The following is a 12,251-nucleotide window of genomic DNA, read 5'->3' as shown; positions in this document are numbered from 1 at the left end:
ATCAGACAGGCAGTGTTTCTCCTCCCCTCTCCATTTACAGGAAGTCAGGCTGTTTTTATCAGTGTGTGTGTGTGTGTGTGTGTGTGTCCGTTCACACAAATCAGCTCGTGATTCTCTGCTCTTGAATAGGTGTAATAAAACTACTAATCACTAAGCACATCCATTCTGTTCAGGACTGAAGAACTTTTTGTGTTGTTTTCTTTTACAGACTTATAGGACTAACATAAAAAACAAAAAATATTCATTCTGCGTTATTTCGTAAATGATTCTAAACCTGTTTCTTGAGTCAAAACTCTTTTTCATGATCCTAAAAAAGATGGTAGCCAGAAATTACACATCTTCTTGTTTAGTTTGTACTTTTAAAAAAATTAGTGTTATAATGTGCAGTACTTGTGCAGTATATATATATATATATATATATATAATATTACTACAACATGTCTGTTAACATGCAGTTTTCTCTCCCTGCTGAGAAATATAATAAATTATTATGTATTGTGTGATATGTTAGAGATGTAGCTAACATCAGTTGTTGAATAATAAATAACTCAGTTTTAGAAAATGATTTACAATAATAACTGACAGAAACTTCTAGAACAGAGGCTAACGTTAGCTTAGAAAGCCGTCGGGACTGTAACTGTTACTTGGAAAAAACTTGATAAAGATAATGAAGCTCGTCTAATACATGTTATTAATTTATTTAACCGAAGCTTAAATATGACGATATTAGAGCCAACAGACAGAAAAATATGGAAGCCCATGTAACAGCCGCGGCTTTCCGCTCCCCGAGCAATCCGTAGCATTTCTATTTTCTCCGCGAGCTGTTGCTAAACCGCGTAAATCTCAACAGAGCAGATCGCACCAGACAGGAAATCTGACTCAGAATCAATGTAATACACTTCCGCCCACTTTCAAAATAAAACACAATACGCAGTTCATGATGCCTAAAACTACTTCACATCAACATTATGTTATGACCGGGGGACCAGATCAGCAATCAATCAATAAAAAGGTCTCAGAGGGTCGGAGACATGGATGACAAGAGACTGATTGTTAAAGTGGAACAGCATGCAATCATTTATGTGTTATTGTTTTTATAAGGATACATCTATCCTTATAAAACAGATCTTCCACGTCGGAAAAGCAAAGTAAGCGGTTTGTTGTTGTTGTTTACTTTATACACACAGTTCATCACGGGATCTCGCGGTCTCTCGTATGTCCAGGATAAAAAACAAAAATTAGGTGTATTTTGTTAAAAGTAGCAAAATTATCTGCCAATGGAACAAGAAAAATTTGGCCTGTCAAGACTTTCCAAAACAAGTAAAAATATCTAATCTTCATGAAACCACAAATATCTTAGAATTAGTGTATTCTAACTAATAACAAGTGCATTTTTCTTGATTCATAATGAAATACACGTGACCTATTTTCTCAATATGTTGACAAATATTCTTGAATTAAGTAAATGTTACAGCCATCATCTTGACATAATTATATGCATAGGCATTATATTTCTTGAAACCAGCAAAGTCAGACTAAAAACTAGAGTACTTTTCGTGATACAACTACAACGGTTAATATTTCTTGTAGATATTTAATAGTGTGTGACTCACAAGTTTTATATTTTATTTATCTTCTGATTCGCCATGGAGTTAAAATCAGTTTTATTGTGGGTCTGAACAACAAAAAGACCACAAACATCATTCTACATTTATATTAATGTAAAGAAAAATTGTTCTAGAAGCTTTTTTCCTTTCATGATCTGTTACTTCCCCCATTCAGATTTATTATAGATACTATTAAAGTAAAAAAAAAAAAACAGTAGAGAGTTTGTCTGTCAGCAAGAAACGCTTTTATAATGTTTGTCATTTCCATCAGTCCCACGTGAGGCTGATCATTCCTGAGTGTAGGTTTGATATGAGTGACATCATTTACATTTTACCTTAATAATATAACCTAATAAAACATTGGCCGGTGTTCAGGGGACATAATCTTGTTCTGGGATATTAAATAATTAATTTGTCACCAGGATCGTCTATATACAGACGCAAATAATAGGCTAATAAATAAATAATATAATATAAAGGCATTCCCGTGTCCCTGAGCAGGACACACTTCACAGTGTAAATACAGAATGCAGGTTGTTATTCATGTGCAGCTGCTAAACAGAGAAAACACTTATTATTATTATTATTATTATTAGTGCATGTCTACAGCTGTTAAAGTGATTGACAGCTGATTATTATTATTATTATTATTACGCAGCCACAGCTTATGTGTGAGGCTGCAGTGTGGTTTGTGTGTAAACTGAACACTGCCTCTGATTGGCTTACGAACTCTTACTCTACCTTAGCCAATCATCATCACTTATACGGTTGTCTCCCCCCTCCCTCCTCCCTCACCAAAGAAAAAAAAAATTGCTTTGCAGGTCGGATAACAAAAGCTTCAATGAGTAGCTCCAGTTTATGACGCTGCACATTTAATTGTCGGTAACGGGGTTATAACGATGGAAGTAGTAATTAATTAGATTACCCCGTTACTGAAAAACATAACGCCGTTATTCCCATCACTTATAATAATAATATACATAACAATATGTAAACATCTGCTACAGTGCCATATTCTTGTGAGATCTCAACAAACTGTATCAGCCAAGGCTCTTTGTTTACAGCAGCTCTACTGTGTATTATTCAGCCATCATGACTTTGTGTGCTGATTAAAACTCACCCCGACTCAGCGTCAACTTGTCGCCCTCCCTGTTCTGTTGTGTTGCTCAAAATGGACTCTGAGCTGACTGACTGTTCCCTCCCTGTTCTCACAAGCTGAGACAAGACAGGAAGTGTTGCTCCGCCCCTCTCCACTTCCTGTAAATCAGGCTATTTATCAGAGAGAGAGAGAGAGAGAGTGTGTGTGTGTGCTCACACAGTTCAGCTTGATGTTTTTTTTTCTCTGCTCTTGAACAGGTTTAATTAAAAAGACGAATCACTAATCACATTATATTACATTGTAAATTAGGTTCTTTGTGGTGTATTTGTGTTATAGAGCCTGTTTTTAATGTTTGTTCATTGTTGGGTGTTTTACAATGTTTTGATGCTTTTATTTTGAAAAGGTGCCATTCAGTGTGAAACGGTTGCTTTTATTTTGAAAGGCAGTGACAGGAAATCAGTTAGAACGTAAAATGAAAGACGAACTGTGAATAATAAGAAGTGCTTCATAATCCAAAAGTTCATATAAAGTATCAAAAAGTGCCTGGCTGACAGGGGCACAAGGTTTGTTGTTGTTTATTTTATTCTCTATGTTTATTACTGGCTGTTTCTGTAATTATTATTATTGTCAGAGTGTTTCTGTACTAGTGCTAATGTTGGCTATTTTCCCTCGTAGCTCTTCCGGTGAATTCACAAGGTGGAGCTGCGCTTGAATGAATAAATGTGGTGAAACATCAGTTAAAGGGTGGAGCGTCATCCAGCCAGGGATGCTACAACATCCATTTAGTTTCACACTTTACTACTTTTTATCTCTTCTTTTCTTTTAGACACTTACAGGACCAAGATAAAAAAATACAAATATTCATTCTGCTGCATTATAAAAGATATTTTAAACCTGTTTTGTGAGTCAAAACTCCTTTTTGTGATCCTAAAAAAAAGATTGTAGCCAGAAATGACATATCTCCTTGTTTAGTTTGTACATTAAGTATAATTTTAAAAATATGATAGTATTAAAATGTGTCAAAAAATCATATTATATTATATTATCATATAATATTACTACAACATGTTTATTAATATGCAGTTTTCTCTCCCTGCTGAGACATATTATCAATTATTATGTATTGTGTGATATGTTAGAGATGTAGCTAACATCAATTATTGAATAATAAATAACTTCGTTTTAGAAAATGATTTACAATAATAAGTGACAGAAACGTGGAGAACAGAGGCTAACGTTAGCTTAGAAAGCTGTTGGGACTGTAACTGTTACTTGGAGAGAAAAAAAACTTGATTTAAGTAGGTAATGAAGCTCGTCTAATATATGTTATTAGTTCAGTTAACTGAAGCTTAAATATGCTGATATTAGAGCCAACAGACAGAAAAAGTAGCTAAAGGAAAAAGAAAGAAAATAAATAACTCCAAAGTGGCCGTTAACCATGAACATTAAAGTTTGCTACATTTCTTTGCTAACAATCAAAGTTAACTAACTTTTATAAAACTTATTCTAATAATAAACAAAAAATACTCACATAGATGGAATAAATAAACTTGTTTTCTCTTCGACTGCAGTAAAAAACATCCTTCAGCTCGCTCTCATACTGCTTAAATTACACCCTAAACACCGGGAGTTTTCCGTTACTGTCGTTAACGGTTACCACATCCGCCTACATTGCTTTTCAAAATAAACTTGAACGGACATACAAAATAAAAGCTTAGGAGATAAAACTTTCCAGCTCCTCCTAAAGTTCAGTTTGGGTTAGTAATTTATCTGACAGTTGTAATAACATGTGAAACACACAGCTTTTACCTCTCTTCTCCAAAGACAGCCGGTGGAACAACACAGCCGAGTTCACCCAGAATAAAAGACGTTAGCTAACGGGAGGCTAAGCTAGCTTGCTCACGGTTCCCGGGATTTCAGCCCGTTAGCTTAGCATTAGCTCGTTATAAACAGTCCTGAGTTTGTCACTTTGTCCCAGTGAAAGTTTTCTGGGCTTTCCTATAAATTAAACAATAAAAACAGACAGCTCCGGGATGGTTTGTTGTCGCTGCGCTCTCATCCATCGAACCTTCTAGAAGCTTCCACACAAACACAAGCTGACAAAAGTCTAAATAAATCAACACAGACTCAATAAAGAGCTTACAAATTCATTTAATATACAATTATATGTGCCAGAAATAATATTAAACAATGTAGGCATTCATTGATACAACAAAACATTAATGTATATTTCTTTTCATTTCAATTATTTAATTATTTCCCCTTTGAATTTTTTCTTGTTTGTTATTGAACTTGTTTTTTTTATTTTTCCTCTTTTTAATTTCCCCACATTTATATTTCTATGTATACTTTTTCAGTGTCCAAAGAAAGCACCTTTCTATGTATATTCTTTTTTTTGTCTTTGTATACACTTATTTTAAAAATTAAATTAAGGCATTTGTACATGTCTGTTTTTGTTTATTGAATCATTTATATATTATTTTCACTTTGTATTTCCCCCCTTGTCTCCACAAACTTCATTTTTTTTGTGTTTGTTTTTATTCTATTTATTTATACAATTATTTTCATTGTCCAATGGAAGACATTTTTTTTCAAGGCCCTGACACACATTCCCATAATGGTAAATTTTGCTTGAATAATTCTCTACAATGCCAAGAATATAATGTAATGATAACTCAGAATCACCTCATTTCTCTATTAATGTAACTTTATTGTTTTGCCTAAAACAGTCACATTTTAAATCATTTAATGATTAGCCTTATAAAGCTCATCATGTGTAATTTATCTGTAACTGCATAATGCAAACACAGGTTAATAAATTCCTTAAACTCAGAGAAAAAAAATTGCTTCTTGGGTTTAAAGGTATCTCTGTGTGCCTTAACAAACTGGTATACAGCTGTACCTAATAAAGTGACCACTAAGTGTACAGATTGTCTTTCTAATGAGTCTTTGAAGGAGGCAGGAGAGGAAATGATTTACCTGACTGCACATGAGTTTGAGAAGTCTGGTGTGAGCAAACACTTTCTGATTGTGAGACAAAGTCATATCTGTAAGAGGAAATCTGAACTTTAATTTTAAATCCTAAAAACTGATTAAATGTTTATATTCTTTATTTTTTAATGGTCTATTGGCACTGATGAGAGACTGGGCCTGAACTCTTGAAATCCAGGTGAGTCGTTAGAAAAACTTGCTTCATTTACACCAACACGCAGAAAATTTATATTCAGAGAAGCTGGATTGTGGAGATTTATATCAGACTACAATTAAAACGGAATCTGAATATCAGGAATTGTTCTTTTATTTTTCCTGCAATAATACAAACTGCGATACAAATATTAAAACGGATAAAAAATGTGAATTTTTCTGGTGTTGTTCAGTGTGTGACAAAGGTTTAAGGCAGTACTGGTTCTTCACCAAAATCCAGGGATGTGTCAGTAAATAAAGTTACTCAACATTCACACAGAAACACTCATTCGCGGTCTCATTCACTCCTACGGGACATTTAGAGTCACCAGTTAAACCTAAGCTGCATGTTTTTTAACTGTGGGAGGAAGCTGGAGGACCCGGAGAGAACCCACGCTGACACGGGGAGAACATGCAGACTCCACACAGAAAAGCCCGGAGCCGGGTTCAAACCTGTGACCCTGTTAGGCGACAGTGCGAACTGCTGCACCAAAAGTTAAAGAAATTTTATTGGATGGACAATGGATCACATGACGACATGATTTAGGGTTTTTGGTTGTAACAAAACCACAAAAAATTATCAGCTGAAGTCACAGTATTTTAGTTCTCTTTTTCTGCAAAAACAAAATCCTGTTTCAGTTGGTAGACTTCAGTGAAGCTTTGATTCAATTCACACTTTAGTTTTGACAGTTTTCTCCTCCTGTCCAGGTGGAGGTTCAGGTGGAGGAGGTGTGGAGGAGTCTCAGTGTGTCTGCAGAGACTGTGTAGAAGGAGAGAGCAGCAGCAGAGCAGTCCACATACTCTGATGATACTCTGTCACATCCAGAGGAACACACAGGAACCATGCTGGACTGGACTTTATTGGAGATCACTACCAGCTGATGAGAGAAGAGGACAGACAACAGAAGAGATAAATCAGGATTTACAGAGACTCCCTTCATCAGCTGTCAGTCAGTGATGCTGCACATCCAGTTTAACCTCCTGAACCAGAGAATTATACAATTTACAGCCTCATTCCATCATTTACAAAGAAACGAATCATCTATTGACAGAAGATAGTAATGTTGTAGGGTCCTGAAAACAAAGTATTCAGGTTTCTGAGTCAGTAAACGACTCAATGATTGCCCAAACCTAATCTTTTTACAAAGTATTTGTGCCTGTGTGCTGGTAATTTTCCACTGCTCCCCTTTACCTGGCAGCCACGCCCCCTCATCAACTCAACTCCCCTCACCTCCGCCATAATCTTTAAATATTACAAATGTGTAAATATGCAATCTGTTATAAAAAATATTAGACTAAACAAACAGATGGACAGATATATATCAGATGTAAACTCTGGACTTTAGCAGAAGTTCTGGTCTGTATGAAGACCACATGGTTACGAAATGTGATGATGGTTCTATGAAATAAGAGGCTTCAGTCAGACTGATCTCAGAGCTGTGACAAAGATGAACTGATCAAGTGTTTAGTGTTGACATGAGAGAACAAACACTTTCAGATCAGATGTGATGAATGAGGACAGCTGTCTGTACATGTTGTGATGCTGTCAGCTGTAATCCACATTTATTTCCTGGAGACATGAACACAACAACTCAAACACATGATCATAACAAGTTTCTGGCTGATCTGATTGGCTGACTGTTCTCCCTCTGTGTTTCTGTCACCATTCTCCTCTCACAGCTTCACTGAGAAGGTCGAAGGTTTACAGGAAATACTGGATCTTTCTCTGATACTAACTGTGTTCAGTACAATGCTGCTGAAACCCTCTACTGACCTCAGAGTCTCCAGTCTGCAGTGTGGACTCTCCAGAAAATTGCACAGCATCTTCACTCCTGAATCCTGCAATTGGTTTCCTCTCAGCTGCAGCTCTCTAAGATGGGAGGGGTTGGACTTCAAAGCTGAGGCCAGAGAAGCACAGCTGATCGCTGACAAACTGCAGTTCCTCAATCTGATTAAATAAATTATGCAGATAAAAATAGATTTATAATCCAACCAGATGTGTTCAGGTTTTAATGTGCAGCTCAACATTAGTCATAAAACTGTAATTGTGTTATTGTGGATCATCATGATGTCAGCCTTCTACAGACATCATCCTAATGTCACCACAACATTCACTATTCATGTCAACACAATTTAATAACATGCTGCTGCTGTCAGTCAGGTCTGTCATTAGAGGATCAATACTATATTGATATTTAAAAATACTTTATCAGTTTAAATCAAACATTAGTTCAGAGGATCTTCTGTATACAGATGTGACCATTAACAACAATTCTAAACATTTATTTACTTTAAGAGCGGACATTTTCTACACTTTGTTTAAAAGGTCTTTAGTGACTCCATATTACATTTAGTACAAGAAAAATAAAATATGAAGAAAATGAAATGTACAACTTTATGAATGTTATGAAATGTTGTTTGTATATAAAGTATGTTCCATTGTTTTATTAAACATATTAGATCTTTAAAAGTAGCAGTTAGTGAACTGACCTCAGAGTCTCCAGTCTGCAGTTTGAACTCTGCAGAAAACCACACAGCAGCTTCACTCCTGAATCCTGAAGCTCGTTGTCGCTCAGCTCCAGCTCTCTCATATGGTAGGGGTTGGATTTCAGAGCTGAGGCCAGAGAGGCACAGCTGATGTCTGACAAACTGCAGCCAATCAACCTGAATGAAAAATAAATAATGTGACTTTAGAAGACAAAGTTCCTGCTTGAACTCATTCAGTGTTTAAAGTGCTCAGAGCTGAAGAAGCTTCAGAATGAACAAGTTCAGAAAATGGAAACTCCTGAAAACACCTGAACTCAACATGATGAGAGGATAAAAACAAGTTGTGTAGTACACTGACATCAAATCAGACATGATGGAATAAAGAGATGTGACACAGAGCTGGAAAATATTAAACCAAACTAAGAGTACTCCACAGTTAAAGTGTTCCTTTTGTATGTGTTGTATCCGATATTTAACAAAGATTAAATGAAAAGTCAAATATTCTGCTGTTCTCTCACTGCATTTCTTCATCACATTTCACCTTCATTTTACTTCGAACGTTAAATTATTAGAACAACAACATTCTCTCACATTCAGACTAACTTGCTGTGTTTTCTCTGATATAGCATTCATCATTCAAGAGAGAGAAAATATACATCACCTACTTTGTATAGTAGCTAGATACCAAAGTTTCTAAACATGACAAATAAGTCTGAATTCATTTTGGGAGAATGGGAAAAAAAGATATTGACAATATTTATTTTAGGAACAGTGGAGTCATACATTCAATGCTGGGGGAAAATGAATATATTTGTTGTTGTCTGACAGTTGAAGGAGATAATCTTATAAATGTATCATATTTATGTGTTTTTTATGTGTATGATGTGAAATGTCAGAATAAGACCTTCTCCCTGTTGCTGCTGTTGAGTAAATATATACTTCTTGTATTCTGGCTGTCATGTTTATCTTGAAACTTTTATACCACTTGTGCTTTAGTTATATTGTACATTTTTTGTTATTTTTTTGTTTTCTGCCCAGGGATGAGAGATTTAAATGAGCTTGTAGATGACTCTAGTACAGCTAAGAGGCTGTGCATTGTCCCTGTCAAAGAAACAAATAAATGTGATGAAAAATAAAGTATTTAGGAGGTTCAGAGTGAGTTATCCAGTGAAAGATTTTTCTTCTTATAATCAGGTTTTAAAGCAGCTCAACACTGCTCTAGCAAAGTTGAAGGACTAACCCACTGAAGAAGAAAACAGTTTTTAGCATTCAGATCTTCAGTGTGAATCAGTATAATATCAGCCATTGGTCAACATAACTTTCACATCATATTCACCTCAGCACAGAAATAAAAATAGTGTCTGACCTCAGAGTCTCCAGTCTGCATTTACGACTCTCCTTCAGATCACACAGCAGCTTCAGTCCTGAATCCTGCAGCTTGTTTCCACTCAGCTCCAGCTCTCTCAGATGGGAGGGGTTGGACTGCAGAGCTGAGGCCAGAGAAGCACAGCTGATCTCTGACAAGCTGCAGCTCCTCAATCTGAATATAGAAAATAGATTTATAATCCAATCAGATGTGTTCAGGTTTTAATGTGCAGCTCAACATTGCTGTGTCATAATCAATGACCTCTTCTCTAAAATGAGTAGATTGACTGTAATTGTGTTATTGTGGATCATCATGATGTCAGCCTTCTACAGACATCATTCATTTGTCACCACAACATTCATAAACCTATTCATGTCACCACAGATTAATAACATGCTGCTGCTCTCAGTCAGGTCTGTCATTAGAGGATCAATACTAGATTGATCCTTTAAACAGCTGTGTGTGTTCAGAAGGATCAATGTTCATCATACAACATTATATTTGAAAACATATAAAATAACGTAATCAGTTTAAATCAAACATTAGTTCAGAGAATCTTCTGTATACAGATGAAGACCATAAACCATAAATGTGACCATATACAACAATTATCAACATTAATTTACTTTAATTACTAACGGCAGCCATTTTCTACACTTTACTTAAAAAGTGTTGAGTGACTGCAAATTAAATTTTGAAAAATAAAAAAATGCACACAATGAACTTTACAACTTTATGAATATTAAGAAATATTATATTTCTACATCAATTATGCTAATCACTTATTAGATCTATACATGTAACAGTTAGTAAACCGACCTCAGAGTCTTCAGTCTGCAGTTTGGACTCTGCAGGAAATCACACAGCAGCTTCACTCCTGAATCCTGGAGCTTGTTTCCTCTCAGCTGCAGCTCTCTCAGATGGGAGGGGTTGGACTTCAGAGCTGAGGCCAGAGAAGCACAGCTGATCTCTGACAAACTGCAGCTCCTCAATCTGAATAAAGATTAAATGATGATGTGACATGTTGGATTCAAGCTGAACTGTTTCCCCTAATTCATAACAATTCAAAACAGTCATATTACGAAAAGCAAAAAGATAGATGTTTTCTTTGGAATCTAAAAATTGCCAAAATGAAATAAAGAGGACTTTGTGTAATACATATTATGTGAGGTAAATTCATGCGCTTCTGATTGTCTCATTTTAAAGCACAGATTGAGGCTATTCTCGTCAACACACAGCTGACTGAGTGTGAGCTCTGCTTCATCCTCAGTCCTCTTTTGAACTGGATCAGAATTTCAGAGTAAAGTGAGAAACATGTTCTCTTCATCTGAAATGTAACCTAGTAGCTCCCTGAACAAATATACCTGCAGCTCATTATTTATGCTCCTTACAGATAGAGACTTTCTCAAAGTTTTCAAAGTGTTTCTTCCTTTTGATTATGAACTGTATTTACAGAAGAATCAGATGTTCTGGTAACCAGATGCTGCCAGATGTTTTGTTCCACAGAACCATCTGAGCAGTCGTCATTAAAAAAAATACCTTTTAGTTTTAATACAACTGATATTATTGCAGCACCTTCTCTAGTCTATTAGCTCGTCTCTCGTCTGTAGCTTCTCACAGGACACTGATTGGTCCAAACCACTGGTTTTTCAGACCCAATCACATGACGTGAAGCCTGACCTAATGGATTTTTTGAGTCCAAGTGCATGAGAACGGACTGACAAACTAGGTTATAGATATCTGCTCAGGTAAACTCAGAAAACAAATGAACCAAACTTTATCTGAAACTTCAATTATGATTTAAATTCAGCAGATATACAGAACTGGAGAACACAGGAACTGACCTCAGAGTCTCGAGTTTACAGTTTGGACTCTCCAGTCCAGCACACAGCCGCTTTGCTCCTGAATCCTGCAGGTAGTTTCCACTCAGGTCTAGCTCTCTCAGATGGGAGGGGTTGGACTTCAGAGCTGAGGCCACGACTTCACAGTGAATCTCAGAGAGTCGACAGCTAGAAAGTCTGATTAAAGATAATATAACATTTTACATATTACCAATTCTAACATTTTTAAACATGTCTTCTTTCTTTTAATAATTTAAATACTGCTGATGTACTTACTGTAAAATTACTTCTTACAACAGAGACAGATTGAGATAGTGATGTTGGCAGTGGAACATGGAGAATGTTTTCAATACGCAGGTTTAATGGTAGTTGAATAAATCTTTTATAGTGCCCAGGTTTTAAATTGTGCATGTGTGTAAAGTGTGTATCTTTACTCTAACACTGATGCTTCAGCTTTACATTGCTGTATAATGTTGATGATCACATCTGAACTTACTGAGCTTTCCTGCAGTTCCTCACAGCTGGTATCAGTCTCCGTCGTCCCTCCGCTGTTGTGTTGTACTTCCTCAGGTCCAACTCATCCACAACTTCCTCTGATATCTGCAGCATGTAGGCCAGAGCTGAGCACTGGATCACAGAGAGTTTCTTCTCTGATCTGTTCTCTGACT

This window comes from Centropristis striata, chromosome 23 (assembly GCF_030273125.1).
Source record: "Centropristis striata isolate RG_2023a ecotype Rhode Island chromosome 23, C.striata_1.0, whole genome shotgun sequence".
Lineage (NCBI taxonomy): Eukaryota > Metazoa > Chordata > Actinopteri > Perciformes > Serranidae > Centropristis > Centropristis striata.
This window is presented reverse-complemented; position numbering follows the sequence as displayed.